Source organism: Cupressus sempervirens, chromosome 5 (genome assembly GCF_028749045.1).
Source record: "Cupressus sempervirens isolate cs-2001-9-10 chromosome 5, ASM2874904v1, whole genome shotgun sequence".
Lineage (NCBI taxonomy): Eukaryota > Viridiplantae > Streptophyta > Pinopsida > Cupressales > Cupressaceae > Cupressus > Cupressus sempervirens.
Genome location: NC_143122.1, coordinates 765,732,043 through 765,757,566, shown reverse-complemented (window position 1 = coordinate 765,757,566; position 25,524 = coordinate 765,732,043). Strand labels below are relative to the sequence as shown.

At 34.0% G+C, this 25,524-nt stretch overlaps 1 pseudogene; it reads right to left on the bottom strand.

The window, feature by feature from the left end:
- Positions 1 to 25,301, bottom strand: part of LOC149558152 (uncharacterized) — a 123,219-nt pseudogene extending 97,918 nt beyond the window's left edge.
- Between the last annotated feature and the right edge of the window lie 223 nt (positions 25,302 to 25,524).

Below are 25,524 nucleotides of genomic sequence, written 5' to 3'. Positions count from 1 at the left end.
CTAAAGAAAGTTCTGGGTACCACTGTCAGAGCACAAACTACTCTCCCTGAAATGGATATGGAAGGATCCATTATCCTGGAGCCGGTGGCAGTCATTGACCAGCGCACTCGCCAGCTTCGCTCTCGCTCCATCTCTGAGGTCTTGATTCAGTGGCATGGCATGCAACCAGAGGATGCTACCTGGGAACCCCTTCTTCAGATTCAACAACAATTTCCACACCTTAAGCTTTGAGGACAAAGCTTTTTTCTAAGGGAGAGGGGATGTTAGGAACCTGTGTGTTCCTTCTGTTTATTTTGTTAGAGTAGTGTTGTTGGACGCATATGCTTTGTAAGTCGTCCCGTGAGTATATTTTATTATCCCACATGCATAGGTAGTATTACTTTTCTAGATCGTACCCAGTATATAAGAATAGGTTGAGGCCCTTAATGGGCACGGACGAATTTATTGTATTGAGCTTGCTCAAAGGAGGTTACCCCCTCGAAGTGGCCTGCGATCAGTAGATTCATTCTGAGTTCTGCTATCACTTTGTATTCTGTTATTTCGAGCATTCTCATGATATTGCTATAAGGAGGTTCTTCACAAATGGTAAAGCTATATTCAATTCAAAATATTACAATTGCAACAAGCATGGTCATAGAGCTAATGAATGTAAAGAAAAACCTAAATTTGAAGGCAAATGTCACAAATGCAAGAAGCATGGGCACAAATATTTTGAATGCAAAATAAAGATACTAAATCTAGTAGAACTGATTATAAAAGATATATTTAGTTAGGATTACAACACATGGTGTAGATGTCACTACTATGGAGAATTTGGAAAAATTGAATAAACTGTATGAAATATCACATGAGGAAAAAAAACACCACTAGATGATATTTTGTTTGTACAGAACTTGGACACTTTGCCAAGAACTAGATAAACACAAAAAGAATTAAAGATGAAAAGAAATTGGAGGCTAACAACATTAGAAAGTAGATGAGATAGGAATGGATTCTGAAATCTTCTAAGAATGCAAGTCCAAGAAATGAAGCACATGTCACTCAAGAATTGGGTGACTCAAACATTTCTACTTGATCTCTCTCAAAGATAACTAGAACTAAAATTTCTGAAGTAGGCATCTTACATTAGTTCTAGTCAGCTAGAAGGAAAGATCTATATCAGCATTTAGGATGTAAGGAGATCACTGAGTGTCTAAAGAAATTTTGGATCTTGCCAAGCTAGGTTAGGTTTCAAGACCCTATCGAGCAAGGTTGGGAGAAACGAAGTCATTGTGTGAACACTGAGTCATGGATGACTCTACCAAGAAACTAGATAAAACCAAGTGGAAGATAGTCTATCACCAAGCAAGTGAACATACCAAGCATTTATGGAAATTGGAAAGTCAAATTTGTTAAAAATTATGAAATCAAACTCATTTGTCACCATGAATTTTCAAAGAGATATATGCAAAGACTGATTTTTGTGCATCCAAGTTATCTATGTGATTTTTTGTTGAAGTTTTCTATGTTTTCATAAACCCTTCTAAGCATGGAATCCTCTAGAAAAAAGATAATAAGGGGTCCAAGATGTTGGTTTGAGGAATTAAGTGGAAAGCACCAAACTTCAAATTAATTCTAGCAATTGCAAAGACACTTGATCCAGCTAGAGCTCAGTCACAAATTCCACCAAAGGTACTACTAGTTAATGATATTCACTCACGTTTTTTTTGTTTTATTCAAGACATTGAAACCCTATATATGGATGAAAATCTAGAAACATTGTATGTGAATGGTGCATTGAAACTCGACACTTTGAAACCAAGGGTCTAACCCACATTCCATATATGCCCCAAGATTTTGAAATAAAATGGATAAGGTGTGTCCTTAGTGATGTACACAATGGGAAGCTATGGTTGGAGTAGCCTATTCCCATAATGAAGAAAATGATTCATCAAATCACAAGGCTCCCAATGTTGGCCAAGCCAAAGACTACTAAAACTCTAAGTTGGGTAGACCTAGAAAGGAAAACTCTTGCCGAATGGGATGGAAGAGGTATGAAGATCAGTTATGTAGCTGACATAGAGCTAAAGTTTGGAATTCATGTAATATCACATAAAATATATAGCTCCAGTCATCTCAACAATGTATCATGTGAGGCATTTGATCTCACTCTTAATGTGGTAAAGAACAATATGTCCTTCAACCTTGCTGAGCTAATCTTGAACCAATTCAACAAGAACATAGAGAGCATAAAAAATTTGAAGAATAACCTATGTAAGTTTGGTTCACTTTTAACCTATTTATTCTTCTTTGTGCAAAAGCTTTTCCCTTCAAAAGATATAGTTGTATGGAAAAAAGATGTGCATGTACTATACCAAATCAATGAGTATATAGAAAAAATGGGTGAGAATTATGTCAATATCATGGATAATTATTTTGATTCATTCAACAAAAATATGAATAACAGATTCAAAATTCCCAAGAAACTTGTAGAACATTACAAGGATGATTTTTTTTTTATGGTAGATTGTGACAAGGTATACATTTAAGCAGTCAAACCTAGAGTGGTGTGGGTTAAGCCTCTAGCCTATGAGGTTAACATTGATGACACTAGGGACATCATGGATGCATTATTGAATGAACCTATAGATCTCAAGGCTACATATTCTAGTACATATGATGAAGCCAAAGCCAAAATTAAACTAGAAATAAAGCTTCCTCAAGCTGTCAGAAAAGGAAAGAAGAGGATAAAAAAATTGAAATAAACCAGTTCTACTCTCCTACTGACAGAAGGTAAAGGAAATGATGTGATAGAAGATGAAGTAGAAGATGAGGTAGATGAAACTAAATAAAAAGAAGAAGAGCCAATTGGAAAGAAATCTAAGCTTATCATAAACAGACCTACCAAGTCATCTATTACAGTATTCACTAGAAGGACATCTAGAAAGAAATTGAAATTGGGTGAAGAAGAAAAGGATGTTTTTTTCAAATGGCTCCACCTACATCTCAATAGAAATTAAAAGAGATTGATGTTGGTTTTGGGATGGAAAAATTTAAATCAATGAGATATGAAACCAGAAATGTAGATGAGAAGAAGCAAGTTGGAGACATGATTATCTCTAAACTAGGTAAATGGAAATATTCACCAGACCAACTTGCATAGAAAATTCCCAATGAACTGGTGGAAAGAATCAAACCAAGATGAGAACATGCCAAGAAAAATACAAAGAATATATATGAGTAGACTCTAAGGAAACTCATGCCAAGTCTTAATGACAAAGAAGTAAAAGAGTCCATAAAGAAAAATGAAGAAAAACTCACTTTGAAATTTAACACTTGCATGATATTGGTTAATGACATTGAACATATGGTGAAGAATGCCACTAATACATGGAAGAATATCTATAATATTCATCAGAAGAGTGATTTTTTTTTTATGTTAGCGATAAAGATGATGATGAAGATAACAAAGAAGAAATAAATGATGATATTAAAGATGATGAAGAGAAACAACATGAAACTACTAAGGAGAATCTCCTTGACATTTAGAGCATTAAGGAAATTGATGCAGGAGCATCCAGAGGTATAAGGGAAATCCTGTGTCACCCAAAAAAAATATATACTTAGACTTAGTTTTTGTTTCATGTGTTTTCATTTTTGGATACCCATTTGGGTCAAAAAAAGGTTCCAACTCTCACAGTTCCACTATTAGTGTTCGTGTAAATCTCAAAAAAATAGGAGTATGTAATTGAGCCATCATTTTGGTGAACTACAAGGTGTAAATTGGCTAGATGAATGTAATTGTAATTTAGAGCATTCTAGAAAAAGAATTAGGACAAAAGGCCCCACAGTTTGAGAGTTATCACAGTTTTTCAGGTTGTGGAGACCGCCTAAGAATGCTTCAAAGTCAAGTTAGGGGCATTAAATTACCTTGAAAAGGACTGAAAAATGGAGGATGAGCAAATCTTGTCCATAGGGCTATAGAGTGCTTTGAGAACTTTTCAAAAATGTAAACAATTCATCAATCGAAGCTACGATTCAAAATTTATGACTCCTGGAAGTTCGGTTACCATTTTTGGATTCTTCTAGATTTGTGTCGACTTTTAACACAGCTTCTGGAACCTTCTATTTGGTTGGTGGATGCCTACTAGAACTTTCTTGAATGTACTCCTAGTCCTTAACCCTTCGGAGTCTATTTAAGGAGATTTCTGGCATTGTAAAAGGCAGTTCCGAGTGGAGTTTGAGAGGATGTACTAAAAGGAGAAATTATCTCCACATTTATGCTATTATAAGCCCTTAGGGCATGTTCTAAAGTTTATTTTCTCTATACTAAATGTACTACCTTATTTTTTAGTTAATACAATTTCCCTTTTCTGTTGTGTCCATTCTATTCTTGGGTTGTGTCCCCATCAAGTGGTATCAGAGCTAGTTTTCCTCAGTGTCTAGACAGAGTGCCGACTGTGAGGTAGTTTGCACCAGGACTGTGTGGTTGTGGGTTTGAGTTAAGAAGATGCCTCCATGAAGAGAGAATGGCAGAAGGGCTAGAGCTATTAATCCTGAGGAGGTTAGAGCCCTTCAAAGGAAGGTACAAGCATTGCAGGAGGAGCTCTGTAGAGGAGAAACTATGGCCACAGGTGATGAAAGTGAAGATAACGAAGAAGATGAAATTGGACCAGAAGGGGAATTTGACGGGGAAGTTCTGAATCATGCAGAGGAAAGGCTTTTTAGGGCCATTACTAAGTTTGGGAAAAGACCTACAATTGAAGTGGGTGTATTTTCAGGAAATCTGAAACCATATGAGTTGATTGATTGGATCAATGAATTAGAAGAATACTTTGAGTATGAGGATATCAGGGACCCTGATAGGGTTAAGTTTGCAAAGGCCAAACTGAAAGGCCATGCCAAAATTTGGTGGCAAGAGGTCCAATTGGAAAGAAACAGAAGAGGAAAGGAGAAGATCACAAGATGGGATCGCATGGTGGACAAATTGAAGAAGCAGTTCATTCCTGTGGACTATGAGCTTGATTTGTTTAAGAAGATGCATGGGTTAAAGCAAGCAGGAAGATTAGTCCAAGAATATATAGAGGAATTTTATCGACTCTTGATTAGAGCGGGGCATGCAGAAGCAAATAAGGAGAAGGTTGCTTGTTATATCAGTGGGTTGTGACCTAGCATCTAGGAGGAATTAAGTCTGGTAAGAATCACTAGTGTTGAAGAGGCATACCAGTTTTCCCTACAAGTTGAAGAGAAGCTAAATAAAAGGTTTGAAGGAAGACAAAGAGGGTGCAGTCAAGGAGGAAGGGGAAGCGGTAGATCATCTGGAGGCCGCAATGAAACCCAAAAGAAAAATGAAGATGTGGGTACTAGTAGGAACTAGAGGAATGAGGGTTTCAATTGCTCCCATGATCAAGACTTTGGAAATTAGAGAGGAAGAGGTAGAGGACGTGGACAAGGAAGAGGTGGCTTCTGTGGTACCTATTTCCATTGCAATGAAGAAGGTCATCGTGCCTTTGAATGCACTTAACGACAAGGAAGGACATATAGGAGAGCTGAGGGCCAAGCTAGGGTTGCTCACATGGATGAGGATGCACAATCATCACATTTAGAGGATGCAGAAAGAGGAGAGACCTTGGTAAATGAAAGAGTCTGACTAAGTGGTGAGATTGAACTAGGACAACAGAGGAGTTTGTTCCATATCAGATGCAAGTGTGAGGATAAATGTTGTGACATGATCATTGATGGTGGTAGCACTGATAACTTGGTATCAGAAGAGATGGTCTCTGAGCTAAAGCTCAAGAGGGAGAAACATCCCCAACTCTATCAGATTGCTTGGGTAAAAGATGATCATAAGGTCCTGGTAAGTGAACAATGTTTAGTAAAATTCAAAATTGGGAGTTACCATGATGAAGTTCTCTGTGATGTTATTCTAATGGATGTTTGCCATTTATTGTTGGGTAGACCATGGCAGTTTGATAGACATGCAGTACATGATGGACATGCAAACACATACTCTCTGATAAAGGATGGAGTTCGCCACAAATTGAAGCCCATGAAAAAGGAAGGTGAAAAGGTATGTAGCAGTGCTAGGATTTTTCTTGTTGATAGAAGGATGTTTTTAGATGGCATGAAACATTAGCATATGTGCTATGCTTTGATTCTCAGGAAAGATAAAGAGGGTAGTAGTGAAATACCACTTGAAGTTTCAAATTTACTAGGTGAGTTTGGAGATATTGTCTCTGATAATGTTCCAGATGGATTGCCACCAGTAAGGCAAATCAGTCATCAGATAGATTTAATCCTAGGAGCTAGTTTGCCTAACAAGGCTACTCACAGGATGACTCCTACTAAAAAAGAGGAGCTAAACAGATAGGTTCAGGAGCTATTGAGGAAGGGCTTGATTCGAGAGAGCCTAAGTCCATGTGCAGTACCTACAGTACTCACACCAAATAAGGATGAAGAGTGGAGGATGTGTACAGATTCTCAAGCTATAAATAGGATAACCATCAAGTACCGATTTCCTTTGCCAAGGATGGATGATCTTATGGATTGCTTGAGTGGAGCTCAGTACTTCACAAAGATAGGTCTGAAGAGTGGTTATCACCAAATACAGATTCAAGAAGGAGATGAGTGGAAAACAACCTTCAAGACCAAGGAGGGTCTTTATGAGTGGTTAGTCATGCCCTTTGGTTTGACGAACGCCCCAAGCACCTTCATGTGGCTCATGAATGAGGTACTTAAGAAGTTCTTGGGAAAATTTGTTATTGTTTATTTGGATGATATTTTAATTTTTAGCAAGACTTTGGAAGAACATTTAATGCCTATTCATAGTTTCCTTGAAAGGCTAAGGGAAGAGAAACTGTTAATTAATCTGAAGAAGTGTATCTTTGCAAAAAGGGAGTTAGTCTATTTAGAAGGTGTCAAAATGGATCCAGAGAAGGTAAAAGCCATCTTGGAATGGCCTACTCCAAAGTTTTCTACTGAGGTAAGATCATTTCATGGTTTGGTTAGTTTTTATAGGAAGTTCATTAAGAATTTCAGTGACATATGTGCACCCCTAACTGATATAAAAAGATGGGATAGAAAAGAGTTCAAATGAACTACAACAGCTGCGAGAAATTTTGAATTGCTGAAGAAGAAGGTGACAGAACAGCCTGTGTTGGCACTTTCAAATTTTAGAAAAGTGTTCCAGGTGGATTGTGATGCTAGTGGTAGCACTATTGGGGCTATATTAAGCCAAGAAGGTAAGCCTATTGCATATTTTAGTGAAATATTGAATGATGCAAAGAAGAAGTATTATGTTTATGATCAAGAGTTCTATGCAATAGTTCAGGCCTTAAAGAAATGGAGGCATTATTTATTGCCAAAGGAATTTTTTTTGTATACTGATCATCAGGCATTACAGTACCTAAATAGCCAAGGTAAATTGAATTAGAGGCATATGAAGTGGGTAGAGTTCTTGCAAAGCTATACATTTGTGTTGAAGCATAGAAGTGGAAAATCTAATAGGGTTGCAGATGCACTAATTAGGAGACAATTGTTGCTTACATTAATGCAGGTTGAAGTAGTTAGGTTTGATGAACTCAAGAATTTGTACCCTGAGGATCTTTATTTTGCTGAAGCATAGAAAGCTTGTAAAGAGCCTATTGCTGTAGATAGAACCAAGTGGTTAGACTATTTGATTCAGGATGGCATGTTGTTCAAGGGTAGTTAATTGTGCATTCCAAGGAGTTCCATGAGGGAAAATCTGATTAAGGAGAAACATAGTGGAGGGATGATAGGACATTTTGGTCAAGATAAGACCATTGCCATTCTTAGAGAACATTATTTTTGGCCTCAAATTTCACAGGATGTGAAGAAGTTTGTACAGATTTGCCAGGTTTGTCAAGTTTCCAAGGGGTTTAGTCACAATACTGGCCTATATCAGCCATTGCTTGTTCCATCAAGGCCATGGGAGGACATAAGTATGGATTTGTTCTAGGATTGCGAAGGACACAAAGGGGTAATGACTCATTATTCATGGTGGTTGATAGGTTCTCCAAAATGGCACATTTCATTCCATGCCACAAAACTCATGATGTTGTCCATATTGCATACTTGTTTTTCAAAGAGGTGGTAAGACTACATGGTCTTCCAAGGAGTATAGTTTCTGAAAGAGATACTAAATTTGTGTGGTATTTCTGGAGGACATTATGGAAAAAGTTTAGAACAGACTTGAAATTCAGTTCCATGCATCACCCACAAACTGACGGCCAAACAGAAGTGGTAAACAGAAATTTAGGCAATTTGCTGAGATGTTTAGTTGGGGATAAGCCCAAGGGATGGGATTTGATTCTACCACAAGCAGAGTTTGCTTACAATAACTCTATAAATAGGAGTACTGGAAAATCACCATTCCAAATTGTATATGGGAATAGCCCAATGACTACACTAGAATTAAGAAAGATAGAGCAAGGGGAGAGGACAAGTGCTAAAGCAGAAGAATTTGCTAAACATATCAAGCGTCTACATGAGGAGGTTCAAGCACACATTACCAAGATGAATCAAGAGTATAAAGCTAGGGCTGATCAAAGGAGAAGACATAAGGAATTCCAAGTAGGGGATCTAGTCATGGTGCACTTATGAAAAGAAATATTTCTAGTCGGTACTTACAACAAGCTGAAAATGAAGAAATTTGGCCCCTATAAAATTTTGAAGAAACATGACTCAGGAAATGAATATGAAGTGGAGCTGCCATATAGTATTCACATTTCTCCCATTTTCAACATTGCAGATTTAACAGAGTATCATGATGATGGTGCAGATGAGGAGCTAGTGTTAGAACCATGTCCAATTCCAGCTTCTAAGAGGGAGGAGATAGAAGACATTCTAGATCATCATGTGGGTAGGAGTACCAGAAATAGGTAGTATGAAGAGTATTTGGTCAAATGGAAAGGATGACGAATCGAGGACTCAACTTGGATTTCAGTAGCTGAGGTTTCCCATTTGGGATTTGCTCTACCATTCATAAAGTGACAGGGTCACTTTTCAATCTACCCTGGGTGTCTGATGCAGGAGTAGCCAAAGATATAAGGGCAATCCTATGTCACCAAAAAAAAAAATACTTAGACTTAGTTTCTGTTTCATGTGCTTTCATTTTTGGATACCCATTTGGGTCAAATAAAGGTTCCAACTCTCACAGTTCCACTATTAATGTTTGTGTAAATTCTGAAAAAAAATAGGCGTATGTAATTGAGCCATCATTTTGGTCAACTAGGAGGTGTAAATTGGCTAGATGAATGTAATTGTAATTTAGAGCATTCCAGAAAAAGAATTAGGACAAAAGGCCCCATGATTTGAGAGTTATTGTAGATTTTTGGGTTGTGGAGACCTCCTACGAATGCTTCAAAGTAAGGTTAGGGTCATTAAATGACCTCAAAAAGGGCTGAAAAATAGGGGACAAGCAAAGGTAGTCCATAGGGCTATAGAGCACTTCGAGAAATTTCCAAAAATGTAAACGGTTCATCAATCGGAGCTACGGTTCAAAAGTTATGCCTCCCGAAAGTTCGGTTATCATTTTTGGATTCTTCTAGATTTGCGTCAACTTCTAACGTAGCTTCTGGAACCTTCTATTTGGTCAGTGGATGCCTACTAGCACTTTATAGAATGTACTCCTAGTCCTTAACCCTCTGGGGTCTATTTAAGGAGATTTATGGCATTGTAAAAGGCAGTTCGGAGTGGAGTTTGAGAGGAGGTACTGAAAGGAGAAATTATCTCCACATTTATGCTATTGTAAGCTCTTAGGGCATGTTTTAAAGTTTATTTTCTCTGTACTGAATGTACTAGCTTATTTTTCAATTAATACAATTTCCCTTTTCTGTTGTGTCCATTTTGTTCTTGGGTTGTGTCCCCATCAGAAACCAACCTTGAGAAGATTGCAGCAATAGTTATGGCCTCATTTCCCCATTCTCTGAGCAAAGATTTAAACCCATCAAGCTCAAAGAATGATTCTCTTGAGTTGGTTGTGGAAAAAATTGCAAATCCAAGCACTCAACCAATATTTGCACCTATTTAGTTATGTACTTCATCTACTAAGTAGTCAATGCTTCCTCCTTCATTAGATGTGGCTACTCAACAACTAGCTATTTCTACAAGCAGTGTAACATCAAATTTTGTTGCTATTCCTTCTGTTTCCACTATTGTTACTATTCCCAATGTACAAGTAGTTAGTACAAAGATAGTTGAGAGTAAGCCTCAATTAAGCATTAAGGTTTCTAGCAAAGGCAATGATAAAGAAGAAGACATCAATCTTGATAAGGATATAGTTATCCTGAATTGGGATATCTCCACTCTAAATCCTAATCAAATGCATATACTAGGTGAGATTTTGTAGAAGAAAGCTAAGCAACAAAGGCTTAGAGAGGAGAGAAATAGAGAAAATCAAGTGCTTGAAGATGCAAAGAACATACTTGCAAATGCACTCAGCATCAAGGTTGATACTTCTTAACCTATTTTGACTCAATTAGTAGAATTTATTCAAAAATTTAATGAAGATCTGAATGGGCAATAAAAATTGTTGCAAAGAGTAGAGAAGAAATTTGAAAACAACGTATTCGAGCTATTTGCATAAAATATTGCAATATATCAAGAAGACTTATCTACTATTCTCAGCTCATTGGAATATACATCTATCTTTACTTAGGAAATCGAATATAAACTTTCCAAGATAGATGAAGGCCTAAAGGCAAGTGCACACTAGTTGTCACTTGACCCAAGCTACAGTTCTTCTCATTACACAAAGATCAGATTTCTGACAAATATGCAAGTAGAACCACTAAGGGAAGAAGCCACAATAAAGGCCACACTTTTAGAAATTCAAGGAATGATTCTTCCAAACATGGATGCATTGCAAAAACATGTTGCACATGCAAAAGCTCTCATTCATGATAACACCTTCTCCATGGCTGATCAATTGATAGAGTTATCAACAAAAGTTTAGATTGCATTTCATACAAGCAAGGTGTTACAAGAAAATTGGGACAAGATGATGTCACTAATTTTAACTTAGGTACATTCTAACTTATTGTCATATTTTGGTATTACCATGTAGCATACACCTTTGGCATTTATGTCAAAAAGATGAAGAATATGTAATAGGGGAGAAGAAGATGTAATATAAAGACATGTAAACTATATTGAATATATATTTATGGGGGAGAATCACAATATTATACATATACATGTACATATATTCAAATAAATATCTCTTACAAAAGCAATTTTGAAAAATCTTTAAAATAGAGTATGTTACTGAGTTAAACACATAGGATAGAAAATATAGATTGTTTTGAAAATTCAGGTTTGATTGATAAGAGTTTTTGTCACTAATGCCAAAGGGGGAGATTTTTGATATTACAATCAAGTTTTTTTATTAATGAAACACACACTTAATTAGATGGTTAGTAGCTACTAATGTTATATTGCAGTTTACATTGTTAACCAAGTAATTCAGGCTCTACCAAGTTCTACAGTTTCTACTGAGTTCTAGGAACAATATTCTGTTCACACCAAGCAATATCTACCAAGTTTTTTATTATCAGTGTAAATTGAGCTTCATAGTGTTTACCATGTTTCTCAGTGCAAATTGAGTTCTTGAGAGTTACCAAGTTTGCAACTTTAGTTATGTGAATCTAGTGTTGACCGAGCTATGTAGTATCGACCAAGTGATTTAGTTTATACCAATCTCACAATGATAGTGTTGACCGAGCTATACAATGTCAACTAAGTGATTTAGTTTATATGTTGAGTTTCCCAATGTTCACTGAGTCACTAGTACAGATCAAGTTTAGACCACTTAGAAGTGATTAGTATGAGTCGAGCTTCTACATCTACTGAGTGCATGATGATATCAAGCATTGATAATGGTTTTCAAGTATCAAAATCTCACCAAGTTTGTCTTCAAAACTTGAGTACCAACAGTTGGGCCAAATTTTTGTATTTTATGTTGTAGCCAACTTTGATGAATTGTAAATTGGATTAGTATATATGTAATATATTGTATCACATCCATTAAGTATGCATGAAGATAGAAAAACATGTATAAGAAAAAAAGTGTGAAGTAAAAAGGCTACAAGTAGTATAAGGAGCAGAAAAGATTTATCTATCCAAATGAGGTGATCATTACACTCCAAAAGAATCTCATTTAGCAAATCAAGGTTGCAGATTAGAGATCAGCCACTAGTTCTTCCTATTATGTGGAATAGTTAAATCTTTTCACAAGGTAGACTTAACAATCTTTTGCAAATCTCTTTATCAAGTGCATAGTTCACTATATGTTTGTAAATCCTTTTGCATGGTGGTCCTAGCAGTCCTTATTTCTCCTAACAAGGAAAATCATCAGAAGTGATCATTGTAAGCCATAATAGGCCAAATTTATTCTACAGTACTAAAGCTTGTGGGTATCATTCCCACCCCAGTTTTACTTTATATTTGGAATTTTTTTGGGTTACCATATTGTTTGTCAAAGTGTTATGAATGTTTTAATGATTTTATTTTTTCATGTATGCAATTAGATCAGATTACATGTGAAGGATTAATTGGTGAGTTAGGATAAAAAATTATTGGTTCCTAATTCACCTCTCCCCTCTCAATAACCTAGCGTATCTTATAATTCAAATAGATGGATCATCCAATAAAAAAAAAAGTTTTTTTTCTTGATCTCATACCTTGGTCTATCACTAACATCATACACTCTTTGACTTTCCATATCTTTGTAATCTATAAATACTAGAATAAAATGTATTCAATGTTCCATAAAATACCTTAAATTTGCAATTTAGGGATTTTGTAACTTTCAGCTTCTGAAACTTTACTTCACACTTTAATTCACTATCAAATCACTCTTCAATTCACTCAAGACACTTTGCATGAAGAAATGATACACTCAATCTTATGTAGGATCCTTATGTCATTTCATATTATATTGTATATTAAATGTGTATCTACCACAAATTCAAAATACTATCTCTATCTACCAATAACCTTATTTTCATGATTTTTTCTTGTTGCAATCATGTCAAGACTTGTGCAGTTGACCATAGATTCTTCTCTATGTCTTCTACCTTTTGTTAACTATGAAACCTCTAACTTTTTTTCTAACATTAGTTCTAACTAACTAATTCTCTATCTCTTCTAGAACTACCTAATTCAAGTAGGATGAGACACAAACAATCTATGACTTCAAATTTCCATCAAATGCATCAAAGTACTATTCTTTCAATATTATATGTGAACTCTCTAAATTACAAGATTTCACAAATACTTCCTTGAACTCATTAACATGTTCCTTAACTGCTTCTTTTTGACTGATATCACTTCCATTCTCATTCATTTTGATATCTCTATTGCTCCTTCTATGATTAGGATTCTTGCTAAGGTTTCTTCTATCCATTCTATAGAATTTTGTTGTGTATCCAAAGTTATTGCATAACTAACATATAGGTTCATTCCTCCTTTTATTAGTTTTGTTTGGATTCTTAGGTGCTCTATAATTCCTTGCAATGTTTCTAGGATTGCTACCTTGTAACACATGAACTAGTTCTTTTCTCAATTAGATGTCTTTCTATAAATGGATATATCTTGTAATCTTTCTCTTTCATTACCTATAGGGTTAGTATTCCTACACATTCTATTGTTTGCATTATCACCATCAAACTTAGGTTTCTTCCATTCTACTGCCCTATGTCCATAACGATGACAATTATAATAATAGAAATTAGTAATGGGTATAAAATAATTTCCTATGCAATCTATCTTCATGTGTCCAACTTCGTTACAAATGAAGCATCTACCTCTAAATTCATGTCTTACTTCCTTGGGTGGTTCATCTTACTTAGATTTAATAACTTGTTTGGTTTTCTTAGGTTCATTGGGCTTAATTGTCAAATCAATTAACTCAACTTCCTTTGATACTTCAGTATATGTTCTTGATTCTATCTTACTCAGATTAGATTCTTTAGGGGATTGAATAATTAGATCTAGTTCTCTCTTGATTTCAACTTTCTTGGCTGATTTCTCTCCAATTACATATCCAAGTCCTATCTTGTCATAAGAAGGTCTCTGATGAAATATCTGTTGATCTATCTTCTCACTAGTGGAAAAAAATTTCTCTAATTGTTGTTAAGCTTGAGTCAATTCTCCTTTCACTATAATTATTTATTTCTCTAAATCAACATGTACAATCTTTGTATTATCTAATTCAAGTGTAACTTGACTTGACTAAGATCTAAGATTTGTATTCTTAGTTTTAAGTCTTGGTTCACTAATGCTACCATTTTTCTTAAGACTTAAGTTAAACTATTTTCAATTCATGTTTCAAGATTTCATTTTGCTTCTAAATATCTCCTACTTCATTATTATCACTAGTATGTGCAATTGATTCTTTTCCAAATTTAAGCTCATCAATCTCATCATTTAGTTTTCCAATGTACACTTTTGCATCTTTGTATCTATCTTCCAAAGTGTCTCTTTCTTTTGTAAGAAGATCAATATGCTCCAGAGCTTCTTCAAGATTCTTCTTCAATTTTTCCATACTGACTGGGATCTTACTTAATCTATGAAACCTCTTCAAAGTAACTAGGTTCAAATACCAATTGTTAGAAATAGATAATACTAAGAGGGGGGAGCGAATTAGTAATCTACAAAAAATTTCCCACAACTAAATATTGTTATTTACTTTATAACTTGCATATGAAAGTAAACCTATAATGCTAAAAATTAAATAAAACCATGCACATAGATAACTCATAACACCATTATTTGTTAACTATGGAAATCCTAGCCAATGAAAAACCCTAGTGGGGATGGTACCAACTAGATGATTTACTAAAAAATAGGATACTATTAAGCATATTGACCCTATTAGGAGTCTATGAAATACACATAGTGTCTCGAGTACCTATTAGGATGCTATGCCTTGTTAGAAGCCTTGACCCTATTAGCAGTTGGGAGAACAAATATAATGTATGCAAGAAGAGCCCACTGCCCTAACATGCAATAACATAGTCTAGTTATTCACAAGATAGGCATACATATAATACTTTCTTTGCTTTTGTAACTCACACTTTCTTTGATCAAACATCAAATCTCACATAATATAAAACTTTCATAATAGTTCATGTCACAATTACAATATCTCACGACTTTACATTATCTTCATATTGCATCATTTGATTGTGCAATTTAATATCTTTACTTATACCTTGCACATTCACAAAACTCTTCTCAGTCAGCCTTCATGTCTTCACATGCTTGATATAATATAAAATAGCTTATGGATTAATATCCATGTAGTTAGCTCTTCATAACCTAGTAATTACACAAAATAATTCCACAAGTTGTATAGCTCTATCTATTGATATGCTTTGTTCTACTCTAGTAAATACCTATACTAGTATTTTAATCATACCGTGTACCATACTATCCATACACATCTATGCACTTAATCACATTATCATGTTAGTGTCATAAATCATTTTCTAACTGCACATTAGCTAACTCTTAACGAGTCATCCATACTCTTAAGATTTATTCTTTGTACTAGTACAAACTTTCTAACACTTAGAAAATGTTCTAACTCGTAATGCATAAAGGAAATACTATATACATGTTGCCTTAAATGACAACCATCAATATATCTATTTGGCCATATTTCCAACAGATAGTAGATTATAGTGCAAAAGAATCAAGCAACTTCCTCAAAATCAATAAGGTTCGCTTTCTTTAGGAAGTAATAAGGAAAGTAGCTACTTTGGTAATCGAAAGGGATAATGTATCCCCTCTTTGAGATGCTTCCTATTCTTGGCCATCCATAAGATTTGTATTACCATCCAAATTGATGACTTGAATAGGGGAGGATGGCTTACCCATTGATTTCTCTTGTTCCTTCTCCTTACCCTTGTCATCTTCCGTCTCTCTCATCTTCCCAATGTTCAGAAGAGGACCAAATCCACATGTTTTAGTAAGTGGCACATTCCTTTTTGGAGGTTGATATCCTCCTTGGTCAATGGATTGTGATGGCCCAATAGATTTTTTGAAGTGTCCATTATGGTCATTGTTGCAACTGATTGGGCTGCTCCTACTGACACTCCATTTATTAAACTGGTAGCTCTAGTCCTTTTCTTCCTTGCATAGGTCCACTCCACCAATTTTTCTATTCTTTTAATCATCCCTTGCATGAGATCATTCAGCGTATCAATGATTGGCTCACTAGGTGGAGTAGACATAATTGAAGTGCTCTTGATCTTCTCATAATATGTAGGGTTTATGTAGGCTCCATCACTTGTAAGATTAGAGACATCAATAGAGTCGTTATACAATTTTATTTCTTTAATAGTTAGCCTTGACTAAAATCTCTCCCAATTTTGGTACTTATTGAGACACATAAACCAGAAATCTTCAATATCCAAGGCATTCCTATAGGCAGAGCCCAACTTCAAATGATCCTTTACAAAATTTACTAGATCATATTAAGGCATAAACACCTCATAATCTAATAGCTTGATCTTTCCTTCAAAAATATTAATTAGGTTCCAGGAATCTAATCTAGAGGCACATGAATATAAGCTTACCACAATAGGGAATAGAATTCTAACAATTTTCTTAACATTTCAATACAAAGGGTTCACCTCCAAAAAATTTTGACATAGCTAAACTAGAACTACCTTGTCCTTTGGATAACTAGGCAATCTTTTGGGAAATCCATCATAGGATCCTATTCACAAATACAAGAAACCTAGAAACTCGATGAATGATCATCCAAACTAGCTTATAGTCAAAATTGCCTTGGGTGAAAATATCCTCTTAGGAAAACCTTGCAACTCCCACCACAATCTCATCATAAAGGCATCATTAACATCTACATGCTCCTCATAGCTCCTTTATAGTTATAGGTGTAGATAGAACTCATAGACCTTGGTGTGCTCATCATAATTTGGGATACTTGGGAGACTAAGCCAAAAATAGTTTGTTTCTAAAGCATAAATCAAGTAGGAGGATATACATAACTTCTTGAATCCTCTAGTAGAATTCAACCACAAAGCAAGCTCTTGACAAATGAGCTATGCCCAACCGATCTTCATATCCTTGGCATAGATTGCTTGCACTAGGCAAAAGTGATGCTCAATAAACTTTGGAATCTCATATTTTCCCTTCAATCTAATAGGTGTAAGGATATCCATGATATCTCACTTTAATTTTTTTCCAAACAAAGCTTTTGACATTTTTCTCTTCTTTGATAGGGTAGTCTAAAACTAGGTCCTTTGCATTCCTCCTATCTAAGGGTCTTTTTCTCATTAAACATGCATGCAAAGGACTCAAAATTAGTTTCACAATACTACTCTTTAACAGGGATACTAAATGCTAACTACATCATCACCATGTTAATTAACAAGAGGACGGAATAATCTAGAAACAAAATCTATTCTATTTCTAGATTGTATCTCTCAATACATTCCCTTACTAACTTAGGTGCATGAATGGCCATTAGAAAGTTGGTTGCTTCTACCAATCCACTCTCTTTGAGTTTTAGAGTGATTGGGTGAATAAGTTGGGAATTTAGCCTTCTATGTATGTCACCCAAGTCATAGAATTTAAAGGATGTGTTTGTATAATTTTTTAACTCACTTTCCAAGCTAATCAATCTTTGATAACAAATAGCTCTAATTTTCATTTGCTATGATTGCATAAAATGTTGTTCTTGATAAATAGTTGTTTAAATAAACTTGTGGCAGCCAATAGCTTGCAAATTTGATGAAGTAGCTTTAAGGAATTATAACATTGGTGCCACACAAATGAAATTAAGTTTGGCCAATGATTATAATGGTTGGATTTGCATTTAACTCCTTAAAAAATGGTTATTTAAGCTTTCCATTTATTTTCACTTAAAACATTAAGTTCTTGAAAGAAATCTTACCTTAATTAAAGTAAAGTGATATAGTTACAAGTTATTGAATAACATAAATACTTAGCTTTACAAGAAGTGCTTCATTTTAATCCAAAATTTTGAAGGAAGATATCTTTACAATACTAGAAAGGAACACTTAGATTTTTTTTAATTTTGTTTTCCTTCTATTTCAAAATTCAGCATCAGGAATAATCTTTCTGTTGGCTTACACACTTCATTCTTCAACTTTCTACTAAAGGATTTAACAATTTTTTTCCTTCATAACAAGTTCACATGTTCAACACTTACTTTTCTAGAAGTATCTGTTGAGAATCTCAGAAGGATATTTAATTTTTTAGGTAATTGAACTTTCTATCTTCAAAGCTCCCAGAAGAGTGGCATGTGTTGTTACCATTGGGTGGAGAACTCCTCTCTCAACAACATTTTCTAGATTGAGGCACAACAAATAGTTTTCAACTTTTAACTACAATCTGATGGCTCAAAAATTAGATCTTGAGCATGCCTAACTTATCATGAGCCTTTAAGTAGTTCTTTCAATAGTATGTTCACATTATTTGATTATTTGAACTGATATTTGTCTTAGGTTCATGAGGCTTTGGAAATAGAATAAAATGGCTGCATTTCCATGAATATGTAGTAGCAAACCATAAACCTGTATTCTTAAGCAATATTTGACCTTATCTCCATAGATTTGAATTAGAATCACCCTAGCCTCTATCCAATGCTTTGTAAGTCCTTGGGTATTGGAAAAATCACATTCAAACTCTTTTAATCACATTACATAGCTCCAACCTTTAGATTCATAGTTGGTGTAGTTCTCTTGATGAGGAAATTAATTCAACATCTCAAAATCCACTAGATATGAAAAGTTAGGGAAATACAATAGATAAAGAAGTTCCCAACACTTACTTCTCCTTTGGAGGACAAGAGATCACACCCCAACCATTTATAAATCACCTAATCCCCAAGTGCACTGAAAAATAAAAAGCCCACATATAAAGCCTAGGTAAATTCATCGCAAAGGGAGACCAAAGAGAGTTTATATGGCTGAGTTATTTGGAAAAGATGAGAAGTAAGTAGCCTAAAACATACTTAGACACTTCTTACTTAGTTGAACCAATGACCTCAAGCCTTAAAAATGAGAAGACTAAAACTTGGCAATAGATTACAAGGATTAAAGTTGTTTGGGTATGGTACAAAAGGTAATTTCATGTAAATTTTGATAACATAACAAAGGGTACTAGGGGGAAAAGAGTGAGATGTTTACCGAACTTTATAAAAGATGATAAAGTGATGTGAAAGAATTGTTAGGTTGGTAAAATGAATAATTAATTTTTTTAAAATAGGTCTTACTCATATAAAAATGTACTATAGTTGGTTCACATTGATCTCTATGGTCTTATGAAAATTAAAAGTTATTATAGTGATTGATATTTCAATTTATTTGTTGATGATTACTTAAGAATGATATGTTGACCCTAAAGGAAATATTTGTATTCTCTATTAGTGAAAAAAACTTAGTCATTCTCAAGATAATGTTGGTTGGTCACCACTACAACTAAGCCACTATATAGGCCAATAAAAAATAATATAAAGTGTATAAATCTAGTTCATGTTGATCACTAGTTAGTGCCAAGTACTCTAAGGATTCATTAAATAATTTCAATGAATGTTGGGTGATTCATGATACAACATATGCTGAGAAATATAAAGAAAATTTACAATAGAAGTCAAGTAGAGTTAAGGGTGAGGGATAACATTAAGAATAGTGTGTGTCAAGCATTAGAGAGTGTTAGTGCTGAGTAAAATATTTTTTTTGTGTATGAGTTTGTAATGACACAAAATATTATGTAAACCTTTTTTTGTCAAGATGGAAGCATGTTTTACAGATCGAGGAGATAATCAAGGAGTTGCTTATGCATGATACAGAACATCACTAATTCCTATTAAAGGAAATCCACCAATCAAAAAATTAAAAGTAACAAGTGACAAAAGGGATGAATCTAGATCATTAATTATGATCTAGAAGCTTCACCAAACAAATACATAAGGTCAATTTTTAAACATAATCCATATGTAAGAAGTGTGTGTGATTGAGAGGATTTTGGATATGAAGTTTTTGAGGTTAACTAGAGGTGAAAGATAGAGGTGACCAAATAGTGTAGTGAAGATTCATTGAGGATTAATCATAGTGAGGTGATGATTTGTTATTAATATTGAAGTGCAATGTGAAGCATCAGGTACTAAACATTATAGTAGGTGTTTCAAGGTTCAAATCTCTTAACAAAGTGACTTAAATAGGTCATTATAAATAGCCTAAGAGAGTACTCACTTACTTGTGATGGAAAATACTTTAATCAAGATATACATATTATTCTTGTAAGCCTTTAACAGGACATACCTATCACATGGTAGATTATCATAAGTGATCCAACATTGTAGCCTTAACATGCACACTTTATTGTTGTGGTAGTAAATCTTTTTGTTGGTGTCGTCCCCTTTGCAATTTTAGCTTCACCTTGGAGGGCTTATGCATTACCAAATCTTTGTGTAAATTTTTTTATTTTTTAATGAGTTGTATTCATGCAATTAGATATTAGATATGATGTTATGTTGAAGTTCATGATTGTATTGATGGTTTATTTTTTAAGTCTTAAAGTTTTGTAGATCTTGATTCACCCCTCTTATAAGTATCTTAACTTCCCTATTAGATTTTGAATAATTGGTTTTAGAGCTTTGTACTCTTGGTAGAAATCTAATCACTTAGGAGCTAAAGATCTTGAAGATGGAAGCCTACAAACTAGGAAAGATCATTGAAAACTAGAATCTTGATGTTCATCTTGTATTTGAACAAGTCAAGACTACAAAGGAGATATTCAGGCAATCCAAGAATAAAAAGAAAGACATGACAAGTCAACAAAATTACACCCAATACAAAGAAGATATTGTTCAAGAATTTTTTGATGAAGGTAGTTCTAGTGAATCTAATGTTAACAATAGCACATCTATTGGAGAGTAAAAAAATTCCAAACAAAGAAGTTGAAGAACTAGAAAGAGAACATAAGATACAAGTAGTAAAACTATGTGAAGTTACTAAACAAAATAAATGGGCTAAAGAGGGTACAGAAAAAATTGATGAATACAAGAGGCAAATGACTACAAGTCTTGATGAAAGGATCAATGAGGTACATAGGAAAACTCGAAATCAATTTGAGATGGTCAATCAATTACTAAGTGCTAATCATGAGATTTCTAGAAAGGTGGAGATTAAAAATCTAAGATCTAAGGACAATCCATTGAAGAGTGAATTGAAAGATGAAAAAAAATTTATTCAAAGGTTGAACAAACCTAAAGAGTCTATGAAATTTCTCAATGAATAGATGAATGCACAAAGGAGTCCCATGATGCTTTTGGACTAGGCTATGTCCAGTTCCTATCAAGTGCTAAGAAAGGAGAGTTATCAAATAAAGGAGAACAAATGAATGTGACTACAAAACCAAAGAAAAAAAATGCTACATGTTATCACTATGGAAAACTAGGCCATACAACAACTATTTGCAGGAAAAATAGTAGTAAGTCAAACCCTAAACCTAAAATTTATGTTTATTGTTTCAATTGCAATAAACAAGGTCATCAAGTAGATAAGTGTAGATCAAAGGATAATAAGATACCATCTACCTCTAGATTTGTGTTGGAAGTCTTATTGGGAAGTAAGATATTATTGGGCGAGGGGGGAGGGGGGTGTAAATCAAGATTTGTGAAAACTTTGAACTCCTTGAAAAAAATAATAGATTAACTAAATTCACTCCTAATCCATCTCATATCTTAGATTATGCACCATGTAAACATAAATTGAAATTTAACTATGCATCACATTTATCATCATAAATGTAAACACATAAAAAAAAGATTTTGGTTAGCTAGAAACCCTAAAAGATGAAGGTAAAAGCGAGGTGGGAATGAAACCCATGAATCTCCACTACTTTAGTAATTAAATTTTCTTGTTAGGGATACAATGTTGATCACTTATCATGATCTAACCTAGGAGTATTCTTCTCTATTAAAAGATTTAAATGACTACCTTAACTAAAGGATTTCAACTTACAATGAAGTAAGCACTCTATTAGGAGATTTAACTAGGTCTACTAAAATCACTATGTTAAGAGATTTTCCCTGATACACTAATTATAATGTCTCAATACCTGATCCTTCAATTTTCTCTTATGAAGTTGATTATAGATCTTCTCTCTACCTTGTCTAAATTTTTTCTCCTTATTTTATTTGTTCTATTCTTTCCTTTACCTCTAGGTTTCTTTGTCTAGTCACTTTATAAAACTTAGCCTTCTTCACTCTATCCTTATCCTTTTCATGTATTTTCAATCTTCCTTCATGAAAATAATGATTTATGGTTTGGAACCTCCTTGAATAGATAATTGTGGAAGGTTCTAGGTCATAATCAACAATCTAGAATTCATCCTTTTGTCATTTAATCCTTTTGATTTTTTGATTGGTTACTCTACCATCCTAGGGATTGATATCCTTTGAAAAAGAGATAATTAGCTCCATAATTTTTTCTAAAATTCATAAATATCACATAAAATTCTACCAAAATTATTTACATAAGTGTTTGTGTCATTACAAACACATATGCAAAAACTAGTTTACTCAGCGGTTGAATATCCAAACATTTGACATTAATGCTATACCTTGACCTTTATATGCTCAGAAGATATTGACTCACTCTACATAAACTCTCTTCACTTTACTAGGATTCATTATCTTTTACTTGTAATATATTGTGGATTAGTCTACATTGGGGTGCTCAAAAATTCTAGAATTGCTCAACATGTAATGAAAATATAAATAAGTTCATGTAACTTGGCCTTCAATAGGCGACTCGATCACAATGATGACTGACCAATAGTACCTAGAAAATGACTAAGTATTGGACACTAATAGGAAACAAGACTTAGAAATAAACAATCTTCCCCTTTAATATTAGTAGCAAAATATTGTCATGACTTAGCAATATATTTAAAAAAAAGAAAATAACACTCCCCCTTAGATTGTGATTTGGTCTCCAAAAACTTGACTCTACTATACATAATATATGTACATATCTATGCATACTTGTGATCTATGATCTCTTATATGTATTCATCTATTTTCACCCTTATTTTTGACACTTACAATGTGGGGTTTGTAGTGGTCAACTGGTACTTATCCAAAAAAATTTATTTATTTTATAAAATTACCTATAATCCATGATTCCATCTAGATTTAGTTGATTCCAGTACATTAATCTATATTTCTAGCTGGATAGCTAGGTCAACTAAATGATCTAAAATTGAGATGTGTGGATCTCTCTTAACTAAGTCTTCTGCAATAGAGTATTCCTTCTTATTACCTCCATATGACTTAAAAACATGTTTTGAATTAAAATCAATTTAATTATGATGTTGATGTCTTTAGCCATCAACTTGGCTAATCTCTTTTGACCAAATTTCAATTTATTAAATAAATTGTAGCTTGAACTTACATTCTTCCTCAAAGAATTAGCACAAGCCTTTAAATCTTCTTGTAATTCACAATGGAGTGTTGATTCTCCATGTCGAAGAAATCAACATCACAAATTTTTATCTATAATGAATAAATAACCAAAAAAAATTCTTCCAAACTATTTGCAAGGTTAGAAAGCTCAACCTATCTTATTGCAAGTTCTATTGAGACTCTCTCCAAAACTTTGTGCTCAAACTTTTTCCTAAGACCATCTCATCATTTTGTCACTTCTCTATATGCTCATTATTTACTTTCTCAACTATATAAACTAATTGTTCCAGAATTGGTTTTATTCTCATTTACATCATGAATATCAAATCCATCTATAAAATATCTTTAATTTCATGGAGTACCTTATTTTTCTTTGAATCCCTCTTTAGTTGTTCTTGTGTGTTCTTACAACTTAGAAAAGCTTGTATATTATGTATGTGTCCCAATGTCATAGTATCAGGGTCATACTTGGGTAATGTAATGACCTCATCTAGACTCAATGGAGTCTAGTATTTGAAACTTCTACTCTATTATCTGTGAACATAGGGTGGTGACACCTAGAAATGATATTTGAAATCATTTACCCTTAGCACTTGGTCTAGGTGTTTGTTGTTTAGTGTAGATAATGTCCTGTTGAGTTGATATGACCTATTCAATAAGTGCAACATTTAATGCATTAGTATGAACAACACTCAATAGTTGAATGAGGATTTCAATAGCCTCTTAATCTATAGGATTATTTCTCTCTATTGGCTTAGATATTTCTACATCCATGGCTCCCTCTGAGGCATCTTGAGTAGATTGATTTGCTTCACCTTTCTCTTCTTTTTTCCCATCAATTGGATGAGTGGACTTAGGTATCATGATAATAGTCTTTCTTTGCTGCTCAACACTCATGTATAGAACAAGTGTAACTAATGTAGCTTGTATGCCATAAATTCATGCACTTTAAATCCTTGGATAATATTGTATTTGTAACAAATCTAGATTGGTGTATGGGAGAGAGGTTCCTAAGGTGTTTATTTTTGCATTTTCCAAATCTTCCTCAATAAAGATATTATGATTCTCTAGTGATAAGTCAAGAACACCTTATATAGTGACAACATCTTGTTGTTCACTCCCCTTCTACTATCTTCCTCACTTGTTCTTCCAATCTCTCAGGTTCATCATATTATTCTTGATTATCTAGCTCAATAACATCTCTTCCTTCTTACTCTTTTTCCTCTTCTCTTGATGGAAGTAACAATCCAAATTATTTCTTCTATATCTAAATAATTTATTTTTCAACCTCATCTTCTTTATTCTTCCAAATTGTGTATGTCATTTCTTTTGACATAAATTTCTTAGCAAAATATGTTAAGGTAATAGACATTTTTTTCTTTCCTAAGTTGGGCATTGTTTTGGCCAATGTGCTTTTCATTATTTCTCCTTCTAGTGGATAATTCCAACTTCCATTTTGCATCTAATTTATTATATAAATATTTAGGAATATTCTTTCCTAATTATATAAGTGTATACTTCAAATTTTCCATCATATCTAGCATGTAATTTTCTCTTGTTATTTCTTATTCAAAGAATCATATTTAATTTTCTGAAAACCTATTATGCTAGCTAAGTTTATGATATTCTCACATACCTGGTCAATTTTTATAGGAGGCCATGTGGGTACGATATAAAGCTTTCTCAAATCATTTTCTTTAATTTCCTCCCCCTCATCCTCCTCCTCATCAGGTGTGACAGTCAATTTTCTTCTTGGCCTCTGTTGTGGAGTCTTCTTAGTTCCTTTTGTGATATTCTTCCTCTTTGCTACAATTTTCTTTGTCTTACCAACCATGGGTTTTTATACCTTGGGTATTTTTATTATCCTCCTCTTAGGTTGAAGTGAAATTGGTGTAACTATTTTCTTCACATTCCTCTTTAGATCTTTCTTCACCTTAGGATTAACAATTACAATTTTCTTATGTTTGGTTTCCTTGGGCTCAACAATAGCTAGCTCTTTTCCCTTTAACTCTTCATCTTCTTCTTCTTCATCACCAGATTCTCTATCTTCACCTTTT